Source organism: Macaca nemestrina, chromosome 17 (genome assembly GCF_043159975.1).
Source record: "Macaca nemestrina isolate mMacNem1 chromosome 17, mMacNem.hap1, whole genome shotgun sequence".
Classification (NCBI taxonomy): Eukaryota; Metazoa; Chordata; class Mammalia; order Primates; family Cercopithecidae; genus Macaca; species Macaca nemestrina.
The window spans coordinates 11,305,037-11,325,008 of record NC_092141.1 but is presented as its reverse complement, the minus strand read 5'-3'; positions in this window follow the sequence as shown (position 1 = coordinate 11,325,008).

Here is a 19,972-nt window from a genome sequence, read left to right as displayed (position 1 = left end):
ACATTTCTATACTTATATCTAACAGCCTTCTGAGACTTAAAAGCTCCAAAGTCTATTCTCAATTCTCACTCCAATTCTGTGAATCCTTTTGTGTTCCATATCTTGGATTATTTTTCACTCATTTCTTTCTCTCATGCTCTCATGCAATTCAACAGAACATCCTACCAACAACCTACCTTCAAAATACATTCTGAATCGAACCATTCCTCATATTCTATGTCATTGGCATCCTGGTAAAACCTAAATTAATGTCTTGCAGGACAATTGCAGTATCTTCCTTACTGATGTCCTTGCTGGTACTCTCCTTTCTTCTTCCGACAGACAGTCCGTTTTCCACACACAGAAGCCAGAGCAATCCTTTGAAAACATCATTCTCCCTGCTCTCCATCCTCCAATGGCATCCCTTGACCCAGTAGCAGTCAACGCCCTTACTAGGGTCCCCAAGGCCTGTGGGATCTCCACTCTGGCTTCTTCTCTAATCTTGTGTTCTACATTTCTGCTCATGGCACTGTGGCCACCCTGACCTCCTTGATGTTCCTTGAACATGTCAGGATCTTGGTACTTGCTCTTTCTTTTCCTAGTGTGCTCTTTTACTAAATATTTCACGGCTTCCTTCTTCACTTCAGTCAGGCCTCTGCACAAGTTTCATTTTTGCAAAAAGGCTTTTCTTGATCATCCCTTTTATACAGGCACCCTGCCCCCTCACACAATGCCATTTTACTTCTGCTTTATTTTCCATCTAGGCTCTTACCATGAACAGACTGGACATTGTGTAATTTTTTTTCATGTATTTATTTTCTCCCAGTCCTGTGTCATAACACAGACACTGTCTCCTTCTGTTTACTTCTCTATTCCCAGCACCTAGAACAGAATTTTTCCCCAAAAGATTTTGTATTTGTCTTTTTAAAAATAATTACAAATTTGGCCTGGCTCATGCCTATAACACCAGCACTTTGGGAGGTGAAGAGGGCAGATCATTTGAGGTCAGGGGTTTGAGACCAGCCTGGCCAACATGGTGAAACCCTGTCTTTGCTAAAAACACAAAAGTTATCCAGGTATGGTGGCATGTGCCTGTAATCCCAGATAGTGGGGAGGCTGAGGCATGAGAATCGCTTGAATCCGGGAGGCTGAGGTTGCAGTGAGCTGAGATCTCATCACTGCACTCCCGCCTGGATGATGGAGTGAGACCCTGTCTCAAAAATAATAATAACACTAATAATTACAAATTTGTTGAGGCTCCCAAATAGTTTTTCCTTTAAACTAATGACTGGCTTTATTTAATGGAGAACTTTTACTTTCTGATTACATTTTCAATAGTAGTCAAATAAAATGTCAGTATAAACCCAGTGTCTCAACATTCTGACTTCCTTTTTCTGGTAGTGCTTAAGTCTCCATGAACACATCACTTTACCCTGGCCTTCCCCATCCCACTTTGAAGTAATCATCAAGACAGCCCTAGTTTCCAGGCCTCTACTTTGGTATCTGATCTCAGGCATAGCATCTGTGCCCTTCAGTAAGAGATGGAGAAATCCCAGGAGGGTTGCTAAATTGGGAGACTGGCTTCATTATTATGCATCTCTAAGTGAATCCTAAGGATGACTTACGAGACTCCTTTTAGGATGATTAAAAGAAAGAAACTAATGAGAAGATCACACACTTCATTTGTAGCAAACATTTCGGCAGTTTTCTTCCAAGATCTTTTAAAGAAAACTCAGAGGTATGAAATGGGTCTCTCCATAATGGTGTGCCCAAATCAGAAAATGCAAGAGGCCACATATCCTAAAGAAGAGTGTGGGATGATCAGTAGAACCTAAACCTGGAGATCAATGGGATTGGGTGTAGTGGTTGAGTGTGTGTGGGGGATGTGTGTGTGTGTTTGTTGGGTGGAGAGCTGATGCTGGAGAATGATGAGAATAAGGGTAGGTAGTAGCCAGATGGTAAAACATCTATGAGAATTTTGTACACTTCCTGAGGGCAATGAAGAACGATTGAAGGGTTTTAAGCAAAGCCCTGCCCCAGTGAAACTTGCCATTTTGGAATGATCTCTCAAGTTGCAGCATGGAAAAAGAGGTGGAGGGCACACCAGAGATGCCAAGACCAGTGACAAAGCTACTGTAACAATTCACGGTAGACATGACAATGGAAATGTGGACAGAAAGAGATATTAAAGTGATAGAAATGGCTTTATATCCACAAATTTGGAGGCAGAGAAAAATACCTTTAAAGGATCCTAATCTCTCAAGAGTAGCACATTGCTGTGCTTTGGGGAGACAAACGAAGGATGGAGAATTACACCCTTAGTGGCCTCTACAAATGCTGGGAACTTTTCTAGGGAGACTAAGGTCCACTCTGTGCAAGTAAAATGAGCTTTGCCTTCTCCTTAGGTTCTGACAAAACAGACAAACTGGTGTGACCCTGTGAGGGACATGACCTATTCTAAGAGCTTTCCAGCATGAGAAGGAAAGTCAAGTGTTACCAACCTATTGAAAGTAACCCCTACTCTCAGCTTTCCTCAACCCTAGTACCAAAGGCAGTGAGCCAGGCATAAATGCATGCCAAGAGAATCCTTTATGACTCTGCCAAGCAGGGCAGTGGACCAGCGTGGAAATAACGACACGTTAGCTGTAGCAGATAGGTCACGTGTGATGTCAGAAGCCTGGCCACGAACCCTTTGTAGCACCTCCTCCACTAGCACCGTGCCAGCCCATGCTTCTGCAGGGTCAGACTAGGGGCCTCACGTGGACCTCCTTCTGAGCTGCGATTTCCTACCGACTGATCTTTCCTAGCATATTCCTGCTGGAATAATTTGTCCCAAACCCACACGTTAGAGATGACTGAGCTTTTCTTTTTTAAAGCAGAACTTCGTATCAGATAGCAGCCCTGTGTTGTGATTTTTCATCGGCCGGTTCCTCCTCCAAACCCCCAGTGGATCCATTTTCTATCCTTCTGCACTCTGCACTCTCCCCTGTGTCCTCTATCACCCCAGGCTCTCTTTCCAGATGGTTTCTAGTTGGCTTCAGCCAGTGGGACTATTGGCAGGAGATTGGAAAGGGAAGGAGAGAGATCAGGCTCATCTCCCTCTCTGCTTCCCAGCTTTGGTATTTTATCTTTGGCCTTTCTCCGTGACTGTTGCTCTCACAGGGTGGCTCCTCCTCCTCCATGGGCCCAAGTCCTGAGAGTCCATGAACACCCTTTTCTCCCTATGTTGCTCCAGCCCTGGGGGAAGTGACAGCTTCCCGCTGTTGCTGGTCTCTGGATACCTCCTCATCCATTATTTGTCCCCTGTACTGAGCCTACCCCTCTGAAAGTGGTCTTTTTATGTATTCATTTTCATTTAAGCCATCTGCATTGAATTCTGTTTCCTGCTGGGACTCTGATGGGTAGAAATACAATTCCATAAATCCAGTGTGTCATCTGCATAGTTTGCGGTGCTTTGCATCATGTTGAACATCGGTGACATGAAAATTATAGGATAGGATGCTAACTCATATTCGGACTTACATGCTTTCTTGTGGACATTCACCTTTACAAAGATTTGTTCTAATCTCTTAAGAATACTCACTTGCATGCTTTGAGATTCCATGGCATTTTTTTTTACCTTTTCCAAAGGGAGAAGAGCTGGCCTCAGAGTAGCTGTCCCTTTTGAATCTGAGATACAGACCTCAATATCACATCTCAAGTTTCACAACCGTGGTCAGGCTGCAGTTCTGGTCTGTTCTAGGGTGGGGATTTAATTTGAGATGAATGCCATGGAGGCTGCATTTTAATCTGAGCTGTTCAGAATGCTTCCTCCTATCAACGTAACTCAAATCCCACCGGGGAACCCCACTGCCTGAGCAAATGAGCAAGCTGTCTGTCTAACTCCTGGGCCAACAGGATACAAAACAGACACTTGGCCAGTTTTCACATAGAATCTAATCAGCCCTAACATTCACGAGCTCTATAGACTTAGCTAAAGGAGTGTTAAATCAAGTGTAGCCTCAAGCTGTCTCCTTACATATTTTAAGTTCTGCCTAAAGGTTTTTCTGTACGTCGTGAACTATAACAAGTGGAAGCGTAAACAGAGCGTAGCCTGCACTTGTGCCAGTCACCAAGTTTTGGCCAATCAGATGTGGCCAACTGCTCAAACCATGTTCAAATGAGGCAAATGCCGAGTTATAACCAATCCTGCTGTTTTTGTACCTCACTTCCATTTTCTGTGTATCACTGTCCTTTTTCTGTCCGTAAATCTTCTTCCACCGTGTGGCTGTGTGGGAGTCTCGGAGCCTATTCTGGCTCGGGAGGCTGCCCAATTCACGAATCATTCTTTGCTCAATTAAACTCTTTTAAATTTAATTCAGCTGAAGTTTTTCTTGCACCAGGGGTAACATCCCATCAGGTGCAGCCTCCTACTTATTTAAAATAAGCAAACACACTTTACATATTTACCATCTGAGTCCTCACACCATGTATCCCTAGTCACATGAAAGAGAAGCTGTAAATACACAACTGGAACACAGATCTCCTCCTCTCCATAAACCACTCTTTCCAGAAGGCTGTACTCTCGGGTGGAAGCCAGTAACATCTTGCCTGGGATGCCCCAGACATGCATTATGGTGCTTGGAATAAGAACAAGAGCTTTTGGGCCAGGCGCGGTGGCTCACGCCTGTAATCCCAGCACTGCGGGAGGCCAAGGCGGGCGGATCACGAGGTCAGGAGACCGAGACCATCCTGGCGAACACGGTGAAACCCCGTCTCTACTAAAAATACAAAAAAATTAGCGGGACGTGGTGGTGGGCGCCTGTAGTCCCAGCTACTCGGGAGGCTGAGGCAGGAGAATAGCGTGAACCCGGGAGGCGGAGCTTGCAGCAGTGAGTTGAGATCCGGCCACTGTTCTCCAGTCTGGGCGACAAAGCAAGACTCCAAAAAAAAAAAAAAAAAAAAAAAAAAAAGAGCTTTTGTTCTCCCAGGTAGAGAATATCTGTATCTGTATCTTGTAAGCTCCCGATTAGACTGATAACAAACACACTTTCCTCATGATTCTTTTTTTTTTTTTTTTTTTTTTTTTTTTGAGACGGAGTCTCGCTCTGTCGCCCAGGCTGGAGTGCAGTGGCCGGATCTCAGCTCACTGCAAGCTCCGCCTCCCGGGTTCACGCCATTCTCCGGCCTCAGCCTCCCGAGTAGCTGGGACTACAGGCGCCCGCCACCACGCCCGGCTAATTTTTTTTTTTTTTTGTATTTCTTAATAGAGACGGGGTTTCACCGGGTTAGCCAGGATGGTTTCGATCTCCTGACCTCGTGATCCGCCCGTCTCGGCCTCCCAAAGTGCTGGGATTACAGGCTTGAGCCACCGCGCCCGGCCTTCCTCATGATTCTTGTTTTCAGGGAGTGTCCAGTTTCCCCATCTGGGAGACCTTTCCCAAAACTGTTTGAAGAGCTTGTTTAATGCTTAGTTTACACAAGGAGTGTCTACTCGCTGGTTCTACTTCGCGGTGATAGTGCCTTCATTTTGAACCCCTAAGCATTCTATAATGCCACAATCACATTTAAACCTGTGCCTCTGTCCGTTTATCCACAGACTGCATTTAGCTCCTCAACGTCATTGTATTTTCCTTTTCTTTTTGCCGACTTTTATTCCCAGCCACAAAATAGGTACGGTATAAATTATGGATCTGTGTAGTGATGTGATAATGCCTGTGTCCCAAAAGTTGTCTACGTGTATATACTTATGTATATATACACACATATATATGTATATATTTTTTAAATTGTCTATTTGATTTATTATTATTATTATTATTATTATTATTATTATTGAGATGGAGTCTTGCTCTGTTGCCCAGGCTGGAGTGCAGTGGTGCAATTTTGGCTCACTGAAACCTCTGTCTCCCAGGTTCAAGCAACTCTCCTACCTCAGCTTCCTGAGTAGCTAGGATTATAGGTGCTTGCCACTATGCCTGGCTAATGTTTGTATTTTTTTTTCTTTGAGGCAGAGTCTCACTTGTCGCCCAGGCTGGAGTGCAGTGGTGCGGTTTCGGCTCACTGCTACCTCCACCTCCCGGGTTCAAGCGATTCTCCTGCCTCAGCCCCCTGAGTAGCTGGGATTACAGGCATGTGCCACCACACCCAGCTGATTTTTGTAGTTTTAGTAGAGATGGGGGTTTCTCTACTGGTCTCGAACTCCTGGCCTCAGGTGATCCGGCTGCCTCGGCCTCCCAGAGTGCTAGGATTACAGGCGTGAACCACTGTGCCCGGCCTAATGTTTGTATTTTTAGTAGAGACAAGGTTTCACCATGTTGGCCAGGCTGGTCTCGAACGTCTGGCCTCATGTGATCCGCCTGCCTCGGCCTCCCAAAGTGCTGGGATTACAGGCATGAGCCACTGCACCCAGCCTGAGTTATTATTAATAGCTAGTCCAGAGGGTAAAATAAATTCTTAGAAAAATAAAATACAAGTGCTTTCCATTGTCTGAGATAATATTGGCTCAAATGATAAAGTTGCATTTAACATTTAGGAATTAGCTGACAATCACTTTAAAATAATACTTTGATTTTTTATATTAAAAATTTATTGTTGAGATTTATGTCTTCTCTGCTGGGTTTTAATTTAGTCTGTGATTTAATTTAATGTCTAATTTTTTGTAGTTATCACAGAATCTAGCATAATGCTTTGTCCATAATAGATATGAAACCTGTTCAGTGAGTAACAAATACACATTATTGAGATCCAATGTTCTACCATGTCCCTGCTATTCTCTTACCAAGTTTTATTAATGCAATATTTTTTTTCTCCTTCCATCCACCGTCCCTCATACTATGGTGAATTCTTATAATTTTATGTCGCCGTGGCATCCATTTTTTGAATACAAGTTTAGCTTTCTCTTACCAGAAGCAGGCCTCAGCCACCTTGGACACAGTTTCCAGTTCTACACCACACCCAAATGGCTCAAGCTGGAGGCCAGCAGCAAGAATTGAGAGGGATCTCTGCTGCCTAGCACACTGGGCTCCCCACTTTTCTGCTGCTTCACTTCCTTTAAAGGGACTATTCAGGCATTTGCCCATGAACTTAAAGTAACCCATACCCTATCCCCTTATCTATACTGCCAGTTGCCACATGTTCCCTCTGTCCTTCTCTGCCTGACTCTTCATTCCTGCCCCCTGTAGGCTGGGGACAGAGGACTGCCCTCCTGATTGATTATGCTCTCCCTGCCCAGAATCTGTAGGCAAAAATATTTGAATTTGTTTCCTATTGTGGTGGTGTATTGAATTTGTGCCTTCCAACTCAAGAACTAGAGGCTGCCCCAGGCCAAGTTGTCCCTAAGACACTGGAGAGATCATGAGGCCGAGCTCCCATCACAGGGCAATGGTCAGGCAGGCGTAAACTGGACACAGGTCAGAGAAGAGCTGCAAGGGCATCCGCCAGTATAAACAAATTGCCTGTGTTTGGAGTCTCCTGATGGTAGGTTGGACAATTAGGCATTAAGCTGCCTGCCAGATGAAAGAAGTATCTGAGAAAGGCGCACTGTAGATGTCCACATCCACCTCCCCTTCATTTCCTCGTAGGGCAGGTTGGCTAGCCACTCTTGCACTAGAACCCCAATTTAGCCATGGGATCTCAAAATATACAGCCATGGGAATGTATCTAAACTAGGTCTTGTTCTCATCGTTCTAGCAACAGTTAGCTGTGATGGCAAATGCACGCCAGTTCATATGGTCAATAAGTTAAGGTAATGTTAGGTCTCATATCAGATCAACCACTGAAGCTCTATGGCTTAACACAAAATAATTTTACTCTATACTCACATGAAATCCAACATGGGTGATTCTAACTGGCAGGTGACTCTTCTTGATGTAATGACACTCAGGTTTGTCCCATGTTGTGACTCACCTTTTTTCAACATGTGACTTCCGAGGTTACTTGCTTGTCTGCCTCAAGCCGATGGAAGAGCAAAAAACCCTGAGATTCATGCCTAAGAGATTTGTAGAGACCAGGCTTGAAAGTGGTGCTCATCACTTTAGCTCAGACACCATCGGCAGGCCAGGCACAGTGGCTCACGCCTATAATCCCAGCACTTTGGGAGGCTGAGGCTGGTGGATTACTTGAGGTCAAGAGTTTGAGGCCAGCCTGCCAACGTGGTGAAACTCCGTCTCTACTAAAAATACAAAAATTAGCTGGGCATGGTGGTGCATGTTTGTAATCCCAGCTACTCGGGAGGCTGAGGCAGGAGAATCACTTGAATCTAGGAGGCAGAGGTTGCAGTGAACTGAGATGGTGCCATTGCACTCCAGCCTGGGTGACAAGAGCGAAACTCCGTCTAAACAAACAAACAAACAAAAAACAAAACAACAACAACAACAACAAAAATCCTAGACACAAAGACTCCTTTAATATTAGTATTACATAACTGAGATTTGATAGAACTGAGATAACTAACTTGCTTATTGTGGCATGAATGATATAAACCCCTCATCCACACAATATTCAATAATATTTTCCTTGCTCAGGAAAGTCTTTGTGAACAAACATTATTTTATAAGTATTGAAAAGAATGTTCTAGTTCTCATCTCGTTCAACATGGTGAAGAGCAAAAACAACATTCAAGGTTAAAAAAAAAAAACAAAAACTTGAGAATAGTAAAGAGTATCCTTAACAATCAGTATAATTTGTAGGAAGCACTCCAGAGTTCCATAGGCTATAGAATTGCCAGAGATAGGAATAAATGATAAAGTTAAGAGCATGAGTTAAGAGCATCTCAGACATCAGACAGGTGAAGAGCACCACATCATCCACAATGTTCTCCAAGCTAAAATTCTTAGTATCATCTGTTTATTGATGTATCCATAACAGTTCCTACTGGGTCTCGCTCTGTGGCCCAGGCTTGAGTGCAGTGGAGGGAAGCTCACTACAACCTCCACCTCCTGGACTCAAGCAATTCTCGTGCCCTGACCTCCCAAATAGTGGGGACTACAGGTGCACACCACCATGCCTGACTAGTATTTTTAAATTTTTTGTAGAAACGGGGTCTCACTATGTTGCCAAAGCTGGTCTTGAACTCCTGGACTCAAGCAATCTGCTTCAGCTTTCCAAAGTGCTGGTATACAGGCGTGAGCCACTGCACCCCGCTATTAATCTATAAAGAAATATTGACCAGGCACAGTGGCTCACTCCTGTAATCTCAGCACTTTGAAAGGCCAAGGTCAGGGGGATTCCTTGAGCTCAGCAGTTTGAGACCAGCCTGAGCAACACAGTGAAACCTCGTCTCTACAAAAAAATCAAGAAAATTAGCCAGGCATGGTGACGCACACCTGTGGTCCCAGCTTCCCAGGAAGCTGAGGTGGGAGGGTCACTTGAGCCCAAGAGGTTGAGGCTGTCGTGAGCTATGGTCGTGCCACTGCACTCCAGCCTGGCTGACAGAGTAAGGCCTTGTCTCTCTCTCTGTCTCTCAAAAAAAGAAATATTTATCAAATGAATGAATCACTGTTTCCTCTCTTTGCCTGACCTGCTTCATCTAAATAATACCTAAATCCTGTTGTTTTTAACTTCTTTGTGTCTCTCAAACCTATTTTCTCTATCCCTACCTTATCCATGCTGAAGAGAGAAATGGAGCAACTTCCTATTCAGTCTCCCTGATTCCAGTCATCCCTTCTTCCAATCCATCTAATCAGTCTTCCTAAAATGTAAATCTAATCAAGTCACTTCCTCGCTCAAAACTCTTCAGTGGCTCCCAATTGCCCTCAATCATCTCTTCCTCCTCCCCCTCCTCCTCCTCCTCTTCTTCCTCCTCCTCTTCCTCCTCCCCCCTCCTCCTCCTCCTCTTCCTCCTCCCCCCTCCTCCTCCTCCTCTTCCTCCTCCCCCTCCTCCTCCTCCTCTTCCTCCTCCCCCCTCCTCCCCCTCCTCCTCCTCCTCTTCCTCCTCCCCCCTCCTCCCCCTCCTCCTCCTCCTCTTCCTCCTCCCCCCTCCTCCTCCTCCTCTTCCTCCTCTCCTCCTCCTCCTCCTCCTCCTGCTCCTCCTCCTCCTCCTCCCCCTTCTTCTTCTTCTTCTTCTTCTTCTTCTTCTTCTTCTTCTTCTTCTTCTTCCTCTTCCTCTTCCTCTTCTTCTTTTTTGATGGAGTCTTGCTCTGTCACCAGGCTGGAGTGCAGTGGTGGGATCTCAGCTCACTGCAACCTCTGCCTCCCAGGTTCAAGTGATTCTCCTGCCTCAGCCTCCTGAGTAACTGGGACTACAGGTGTGCACCACAAGCCCAGCTAATTTTTGGATTTTTAGTAGAGATGTGGTTTCACCATGTTGACCAGGATGGTCTTGATCTCTTGACCTCGTAATCTGCCCACTTCGGCCTCCCAAAGTGCTGGGATTACAGGCATAAGCCACCGCACCCAGCTCCTCAATCTTATTAAAATGACTTACAGTGAGATTATTCCTGATTTGGTATCATTTATTTTAACTTTCCAGACTTATCATCTGCCACTCTCAACCTCATGTTCACACAGTGTGCTCCTCCAATATGATAAAATAAATTCAGTCACCCCATATGGTCTTTTACCTGTGGGTATCAACTACTTCCTTGTTTTCTTACCCATGGGACTCAAACATGTCGTTCTCTGTTGCTTGGGACTTTACCAGAACACCCTTTCCTCCTCTCTCTATTCCCTAAGAAACTCCTACCTGCCTACAGGTATCACCTAGATGCTATGTCACCCCTGAAGTAATTCTTGGCTCCCCTGAACTGTAGATTTCCCTCTTCTGTGCCTTCGTTGCTTCCAAAGCACCTGTCATCTCATATTGCATTTGTTGTTTTATTGTCTGTATCCTTTACTAAACTGATACAGACACACTCTGTGAGGGCCTGCTTCATCTTTGCATCAGTCATGGTCTAATAGGTAAAATAACCAACACCAGTAGTTTTAACAGGAGAAATTTAATACTAGGAATTGGATAAGTAGGCATTGGAGGACTGAAAAGACAAAGATGGCAACACTGAGATGGCACAGGTAGAGTAACCACGGGAAGCAGCTACCACCCTAGGGCTAGAAAGAAGAAAAGAAGTTGGGGGTACTGGAAACTCAAAGTCTGTGGGAGGCGCCCTGCAGAGCTGGGACCAGATCTCCAGCCAGAGGATATTTCCTGACTGGTGCTGATGCCTCAGCAGCCTCCAAGAGGGGCCCATGGAGCTTAGAGAAGGGATCTAGAGCCATGGGCATGCTAGCTGGCTGGAGCTGTTATCTCCTAGCAGGAGGAAGGGAGGGAGGACAGGAGTGGAGAGTAAGATGAGGCTTTGTTTGGGGAGTGTGTGGGCAAAATTGGTACTAACTGTAGGGTAAAAACCACTGTTCTGGTGATGCTAACAAAAACAGCAGCAAACAGGAAGACATGGGCTTCTACTTCTTCTTCCAAGCTCTCCCTAGTCCCCGCTGTTGGCAGAGCCTAGTGGGAGGCCACTGCCAGGACCGTACACCCAGGGTCACAAAGAGTGGGTGTGTATCTGACAGCTAATAGCTTAAGATAATAGAAACCCGTTCACTGTGATTGGAACCCATTAAACACTCTAAATACTTATGAAATAAGTGAGTGAATTGAAAATGGGCATTTAGGCCGGGTGCGGTGGCTCATGCCTGTAATCCCAGCACTTTGGGAGGCGGAGGAGGGCAGATCAAGAGATCAGGAGTTCGAGACCAGCCTTACCAACATGGTGAAACCCTGTCTCTACTAAAAATACAAAAAGTAGCTAGGCGTGGTGGCGCATGCCTGTAATCCCAGCTACTCATGAAGCCGAGGCAGGAAAATAGCTTGAACCCAGGAGGCGGAGGCTGCAGTGAGCCAAGATCGTGCCACTGCATTCCAGGCTGGGCGACAGAGTGAGACTCTGTCTCAAAAAAAAAAAAAAAAAGAGAGAAAAGAAAATGGGCATTTAAACCTCTGTCCCAGAAACTTACCAACATGAGAAAAGTATCAATAAAGGAAAAACTCAAAAACTCTCAATAAAGGGCAGAAACAAAGGAATGGTACTAACCACGCTTGGTACCAGTCAACCACTGTGCACGCTTACTTCTGGGTAAAGAGCAGGCTCTGCCAAACTCAAGAAAGACACAATGAATCAGTGGATAACTCCCCTGCCTGAGAAGGCTGTGCAACTTTCTGAGAAATAGAAAATTCTGACAAATTCGGCTGATATCCCTTACATAAGGTCGTGGAGAAGCTGTGGGAGAACTATGTACTGTACTAACAGCATCCCCAGACCATGCTCATGGTTAGGAAGGAAGCTCATTGAATGGCTTTTCTCTGACACAGTTCAGGCTTTCTCTGGAGTGCACAGATGGTGAGTGAGAGAGGAGGACATAGAGAATGTCCTCTACTGTATTGGGTGAGGTCTGAAGAGAGGGGAAACCAGGAGATCTTTGGCAATTATTCTACTGAGAACTGTTTCTTCACCTCAAACTAGCGAGAACAACTATAGAAAGCAGAGCCTTTAGCTGAGATTGTGTTTTCAGAATTGGTGGACAATACCAGCTCCCAAGGAGCAGAAAGGAGACAAACTCACATGGTGTTTACATAATGAAGTTCATCCAAGTAGGAAAGCTTGCAGAGAAAGCTTGTTCCTAGTGCTGCTGTTCCAATGAACACAAAGAAAATAAAGTATGCAAGTCAATCCTTCCGATGGAAATGTCATGAACTCAGCTCCCATCTCTACCTCTCTAAGGACAGGATCCAGGTAAATAGTGAGTGGTCCTCAAGGGCATCTGCCATTCAGTTTCGCACAAATGATTTACCTGCATTGATCTGAATTCACTGAAGGAATAGTAAACAGCAGAGCAAATGCAAGCCATGCAAATAATAAATTAGAAATCATGGCAACATTTACCCTAAGGAATCGAAAAAAGGTTAAACTTCAGCTACCCAGGATTTTTTTTCAAGTGGATTCTGAAAATAAGATGGCAAGATGATTAGGTTAAGAAAAAAACTGTTATGGGAGATTTAAAGAAAAAGGTAGTACATGCCTGTAAATCCCAGCACTTTGGGAGGCTGAGGTGGGTGGATGACTGAAGCATAGGAGTTTGACACCAGCCTGGGCATCATGGAGAAACCCTGTCTCTACAAAAAAAACAAAACAAACAAACAAACAAACAAATAAATCAGCTAGGCATGGTGGCGCACACCTGTGGACCCAGCTACTATGGAGACTGAGATGGGAAGATCACTTAAGCCCAGGAGGTTGAGGCTGCAGTGAGCCAAGATTGTGCCACTGCACTCCGGTATGGGTGACAGAGTGACACCCTGTCTCAAACAACAACAACGTAGAATATATAGAGAGATAGCAGGAATTAGAAGCAAGAATGAGAATAACCATAGCTGCAAAAATGGAATTATATGACGTGATTAGTCTTGAAAAAAATCAACCATAATTGAGAGCAATAAAACAGGTAGATATAATCAGAAAATATATGACAGATAAAGGGGAGACAGTGGTAATTCAATAATACAGATAATCAGCATTCCTGAAGAAAAGGACAAAATAAAAAAAGCAAAAATATTTTGAAAGATATATGAAAAAGAAAAATGTCTAGAATTCAAGGAATATCTGAATTTATGTATCAAAAGAATTCACCAAATCTTACCAAAATTAACAAAAAGAAGAAAACTAGTTATAGTCTAGTCATATACTGTTTTCATATGCTAGCATATTCATATACTAGTTATATTCTGGTGACAGTGCTATTTGAATAATAAGAAACCCTACCATCATCTAGATAGAATGAATGCGCTACCTGCAAAGAAAAAGAAATTGAGCCAATCTCAGATTTTTCTTCAATGTTAAGTGCCAGAAAATAATAAGAAATATTTAGAAAATGTTTAGAGTAAAATGTTGAGACACAAGAATGCCCTTCCTTGTGAACCTAGTATTTCCAGGTGAAAGGAGATGATACACATCAACTGAGGGAGCATATGACCAACATACTCATCCACAACAATCTGCTCAGGAAGGTAATAAGCCAGTGAGAGAGGAATAATTATGCAAAGCCGATAAACAGAGTAGCGATGGCATAAAGAACTTGCCAATGGGTACTTGTCTTAGTCTATTCAGGCTGCTATAACAAGGTACCCTAGACTGGATGACTTATTTTTATGTTTTCTTTTTCTTTTCTTCTTTTCTCTTCTCTTTTCTTCTTTTCTCTTCTCTTCTCTTTTCTTTTCCTTTCTTTTCTTTTCTTTTTCTTTTTTGAATTGGAGTCTTGCTCTGTCACCCAGGCTGGAGTGCAGTAGCGCAATCTCGGCTCACTGCAACTTCCGCCTCCCAGGTTCAAGCAATTTTCCTACCTCAGCCTCCCAAATAGCCGGGACTACAGGCATGCTCCACTGCGCCCAGCTAATTTTTGTATTTTTAGTAGAGACAGGGTTTCACCATATTGGCCAGGCTGGTCTCGAACTCCTGACCTCGTGATCTGCCTGCTTCGGTCTCCCAAAGTGCTGGGATTACAGGTGTGAGCCACCATGCCTGGCCTTCTTTTCATTTTTTTAATTAATTAATTAATTTATTTATTTAGTGTACTTTAAGTTCTAGGGATACATGTGCAGAACGTGCAGGTTTGTTACATAGGTATACATATGCCATGGTGATTTGCTGCACGTATCAATCCATCATCTAGGTTTTAAGCCTCACATGCATTAGGTATTTGTCCTAATGCTCTCCCTTCCCTTGTCCCCCACCCCTCAACAAGTCCCAATGTGTGATGTTCCCCTCCCTGTGTCCATGTGTTCTCATTGTTCAACTCCCATTTAGGAGTGAGAACATGTGGTGTTTGGTTTTCTGTTCCTGTGTTAGTTTGCTGAGAATGATGGCTTCCAGCTTCATCCATGTTCCTGCAAAGGACATGAACTCCTTTTTTATGGCTGCATAGTATTCCATGGTGTATATGTGCCAGCTTTTCTTTATCAACTGGATGACTTATAAACAGCACAGAGTTACTTCACACTGTTTTGGAAAGTTGGGAAGTTCAAGATCAGAGTGACAACAGAGTCAGTGTCTTGGTGAGAACTCACTTCCTGGTTCACAGATGGCACCTTCTAACTGTGTCCTCCCATGGTGGAAGGCAAGAACTCTGGTCTCTTCAGTTCCTTAAAAGGGCACCAAACCCGAACCACCTTCCAAAGACCCCTCCTCCTAAAACCATCACATTGGGGGCTAGGGCTTCAACATATGAATTGTGGGGGAAACAAACATTCAGACTGTAGCAGGACTAAATTCATATGCACATAGAATCGTGTCTAAATGATTGTAGCAGATGTGGTCACAAAAACAATGAAAATAATACAATTATTGAAAGAAAAAATAGAGAATGTAAAAGTAATGATAATACTAGAACAAGGCCAGGCACAGTGGCTCATACCTGTAATCCTATCACTTTGGGAGGTCGAGGCGGGTGGATCATCTGAGGTCAGAGTTCGAGACCAGCCTGGACAACATGGTGAAACCCCGTCTCTACTAAAAAAATACAAAAATTACCTGGATGTGGTGGCGGGTGCCTGTAATCCCAGCTACTTAAGAGACTGAGGCAGGAGAATTGCTTGAACCCGGGAGGTGGAGGTTGCAGTGAGCCAGGATTGCACCACTGCACTCCAGCCTGGGTGACACAGCGAGACTCCGTCTCAAATAATAATAATAGTAATGGAACAAGACAAAAAGTCCTAAAACCCTGAAAGATAAGTCAAGGCAAAGGAAGTAGACCAGGGGAGGCTGAAAGAAAGGAAAGGTGCTCACTTCCTCTTTGGACCAGGAGAAGTCAATAATGACTGTCGCATGATTAAAGTTGAAACTTCAGGAAATCCAGGTTTTAAGTGCATTATTTAATGATTTAGAAGTGACTACTGGTAGAACTTATACTAGATAAAGTGTGTTTGTCACATGACCAGAGAGATAATAAATGAGAGACAACACAGATGATATCTAAGGAAGTGCTTTTCAAGCTATAATGTGCATGCAAATTGCCTAGGATCTTGTTAAAATGAACATTTGGATTCATTTGGTGTGGGGGGGACCTGACACTGCATTTCTAAGGAGCTCCCAAGTGATGCTGCTGCTGCTGCTGCTGGCCAGCAGCCACACTTGTAGAAGAACTTGATGACAGCAGTGGACCCACACAGTCCTAAGTTCTGCAAACCCTGTTCATCGATGCTTCCAAAACACTAGACTTCTCAGCATGCTGGAACGTACTCTGCAGGTTTTACCTCTGTGCCTTTAGCCACATGAGGCCTTCTATCAGGAAACCCCACCCCACAGCCTCCAGTGTCACCATTCTACTGAACAACCTAAGGCAAGGTCTATTCAAATCATACTTGCCCCAGAAGTCCTCCCCTGTTGTCTGGACTAATCCATCCCTCCTTTCACTTGACCTTTGCCACATGCAGCTACCCACCTTCTACCACACTATCAATTCTGTGTACGTGTTGTGGTTCCCTTATAGGAAACAAGTATTTTCTTTCTATTCAACACCATTTACTTGTAATACTGAAATCACGACCTTAGTTGCATTCAGTGCTCAATTAAATTAAGTTGAATTAAGTTAATTGAGAAATAAATGCATAGTTATGGGCTAGAGAATTATACGGAAGCAGAGAGAGCTTGCAAATGCCATCTCAAGTAGCACCTTTTTCAGCAGCTTGATCTGTCATTGTCTCTGGAGTCTCTGAGCAGTGATCAAGAGAGTAAGTCCAGACAGTTTGACCTATGTACCAAGCAAAACTCTTTGAGATTCAGAACATAGGAGAAAAAAGCATCTTGTTGATAACTTTTTCATCTTGTTTCAAATATTTCCTTTGGCTTGATATGCATACACAACAAATACCAGCCCACTAAGAATTAATTTCCTTAACATTTATAAATAATTTCTTCCATCCCCTTAATAACACATTTTCATTTCTCTTTGTCCAATTTCTAAGACATATCTAAGCCTATATTTTAAAAGAGCTGGAAAACGAAAACAGAGAGCCAAAAATATAAAAGTTGTTCAAATGAATTCCAAGTTTGTTTTAATTACATTTAATCAGACTACTTGGGGGGAAATGCTGTTATATTAACAGATGACAGGAAAATGCTATTCAACCTCTTTGTGTTCATTTCTTCTCCATTAGGAATATTATATTCAAAGAAGGAAGGCTAGGCTAACCATGAATACAAAACATTTAATGCCTCAGATGGGAAGAAATCTAGTAAGAGAACTCCTTGCCAGTCTTAAAGATTTAAGGAACTTGGGCCTTATAAACTGCAGCCTCTAAAATGAAAGGAATGTGCAGATGTGACTGAAGACTCGATGCCTTCTCTGAAAAGTTAGGAAGGATGGGAAGCATGACTGACATCTCAGAATGAGCAAACACTGGCCTGATTTCCCAAATGGGGGAAATGTGGATTCTTCAAAATAGAGACTAGCTCACCCTGACAAAATTCTGGAATGGCTGAGTTAAAAGTAATTTATCCATTAGATTGAAATTATCTGTAATACATTCAGAAGAAATAAGACCAAACATATTCCTGACTTATGCCTGAAAATCTCCAAGTCCACTTCAGAAGACTCTTCATAATTCTCACAGTTCTGTGCACACAACAGGCATTTAAGAAGTATTCTTGAAAGAAGACATGATTCGGTTTGGGCTCTAGAAAATGTGGATCTGGAAAATCAAGGAACTAAGGTATCAAATGTTTATTATCCCAAGAAAAGATGTAGCATAGAGTTTATGTTATTTTGGTGGGATAGACTTAACCAAATGCCCTGCAAGTTAATGGAACAATGTCAGAATAGAAATAGTGTGACAAGGCTGTTTTTTAGCCACTTTCCATGAATTTGGGTGGCCTCCCACTCTCTTGTTCTTGCCTTTGCCTTTATAACTTTGAGTCATCCTTTAGTCCCCAACATAAATATTCCTTCTCTGACTACGCCCCTCCCCATGATTGTTTTGTCCCCATCTGCGCTTTGCAAAAGTTTTCCAATATTGAAGATTTCTTTTCGTTATCTGATACTTTCAATTAAATCTTAAAAATCCCTCGTTTATGTGAGGTAGGATGATCAACTGCTCTGATTTGCTCAGGACTAGAGGGTTTCCCAGGATGACAGATTAATGTTCATTAAGTGCTAAAACCAGTTAAGTCTTGAGTGAATGGAGACACATTTGTTACCCTAATGTGAAAAATTCTTGCCTCCTTACTCACTTCCCCCAGAGCTTTGCTTCTCTCCTTCCTCTTTCGATTGAGCAAGCTCAAGCACCAAGAAAGCTAGATGGAAGAAACTCCACTTGTCAGCAGGGGCCACCTTTCGAGATATTATAGGCTGGAAGATGAATCTGTCTCAAGTTGGAGGTGTCCTGAAACAAGCCATCGCTTCCTTTGCTAAGTATGTGCCATTGAGTTGAGTTATTGTGAAAGACACCTATAAATGATACAAAAAAAGTGGGGATGTGAGATCCAGGGTAGATCTTGCTCTTTTTGTCATGCTGATCCAAGAGAATGTTAATTTAAAGACATTCACTTGGATTAGTAGATTCAGAAAGTGGAAAGCATCAATTTCAAGTTTCTAAGAAGAACTCAGTTCTCCCACATCAGGACTCACTAGAAGAGTAACTCATAAAAGCAATGGAAGAACACTCCTCATTGGCTGCTTATATCATGGGAAAGCTAAAGTCCCTACCCTCTGATAAGCTTGTAAAGTTCACGTTCTCCTCTGGGAAAGTTTTGTGTTCGTGTTTTGGTTTTTTATTCAGAGTCTCGCTCTGTTGCCCAGGCTGGAGTGCAGTGGCATGATCGTGACTCACTGCCACCTGACACTCCTGGGCTCAAGCAAACCTCCCACCTCAGGCTCTTGAAGAACAGCTGCGCACCACCATGCCTGGCTAATTTTTGTGTTTTTGTAGAGAGAAGATCTCACTGTGTTTCTCAGGCTAGTCTTGAACTCCTGGCCTCCAGCAGTCTTCCTGCCTCAGCCCCACAAAGTTCTGGGATTACAAGTATGGGAAAACTTTGTATTATGACCATGGCCAGGACAGGAGTTTTGAGAGTAGAGGGTGGGAGAAGAAGAGAGAACTAGAAGGTAAACCTCAAGTTAAAAATCAAAGAAGTGTAATGAAGTGTGAGTCCACTGTAGTCACAAGCCAGAAAGGAGGCAGAGGATAGCCCTGGAAACACCAGTCGGGTGTAGTCAGGAAGAGGGCAGGATGTGGAAGGAGCTCCTGGAAGGTAGGCGTGTGGACTGCGAACAGGGCAACCTTTGCGATCATGACCTGGTCTTGACATTGTCACCCACCAGGTTCCCTTCCTTGAGTGAAACAGGATGAGGAGGGCTGTGGGTGGAAGGCCAGAACATGCGGAGCAGCAACCTGAGGCTGGGAAGCAGGTTTCCACGTTGTTATTTCAAACCATGTCCTTCCCAAGGAACTACCCATGAAGGTTGCCTGCACAGTGTTTCCAGGCATCTGATATATCACCTGAGACTTGCAAGATCCACATCAGAAAGTGGCTGGGACCCAGGGAGAAAGGTGTGACCTTAATAGTTGGGGTGGTCATGCAAAATATGGATTATCAAGCATTAGAAGGGAACCAAGAGGATTGTATGGTCCAAGCAGCATCATTGCTTTAACTCTAGTAACTGAAGTATGTTTTGAAGACAGACCTCTACATGCAGCTTCCTAAATATCAAAAAAGTTTTAGAGGCACAGGTGGCCTAATTTTGTAGAGACACACCCCACAAAATGTAAATTAAACCCATAAGGAGACAGGATTTTGTAGGGCTTTAGAGTATCTATAAAATTTTATTTTTAAAACATCCAAAGCCAATAGCAAAATGTCAACATTCGTCAAATATCAGCAATGAGTACATGCATATATATTATTTTCTGCCATCTTTTTTTGTGTTTGAAATAGCTTATGATGAAATTTTTTTAAAAAATTAAAGACAAAAACTACATGTCCCATGGTGTTATCCCTGGCAGTTGAAATCAGAGAGATCAGGTAATGGC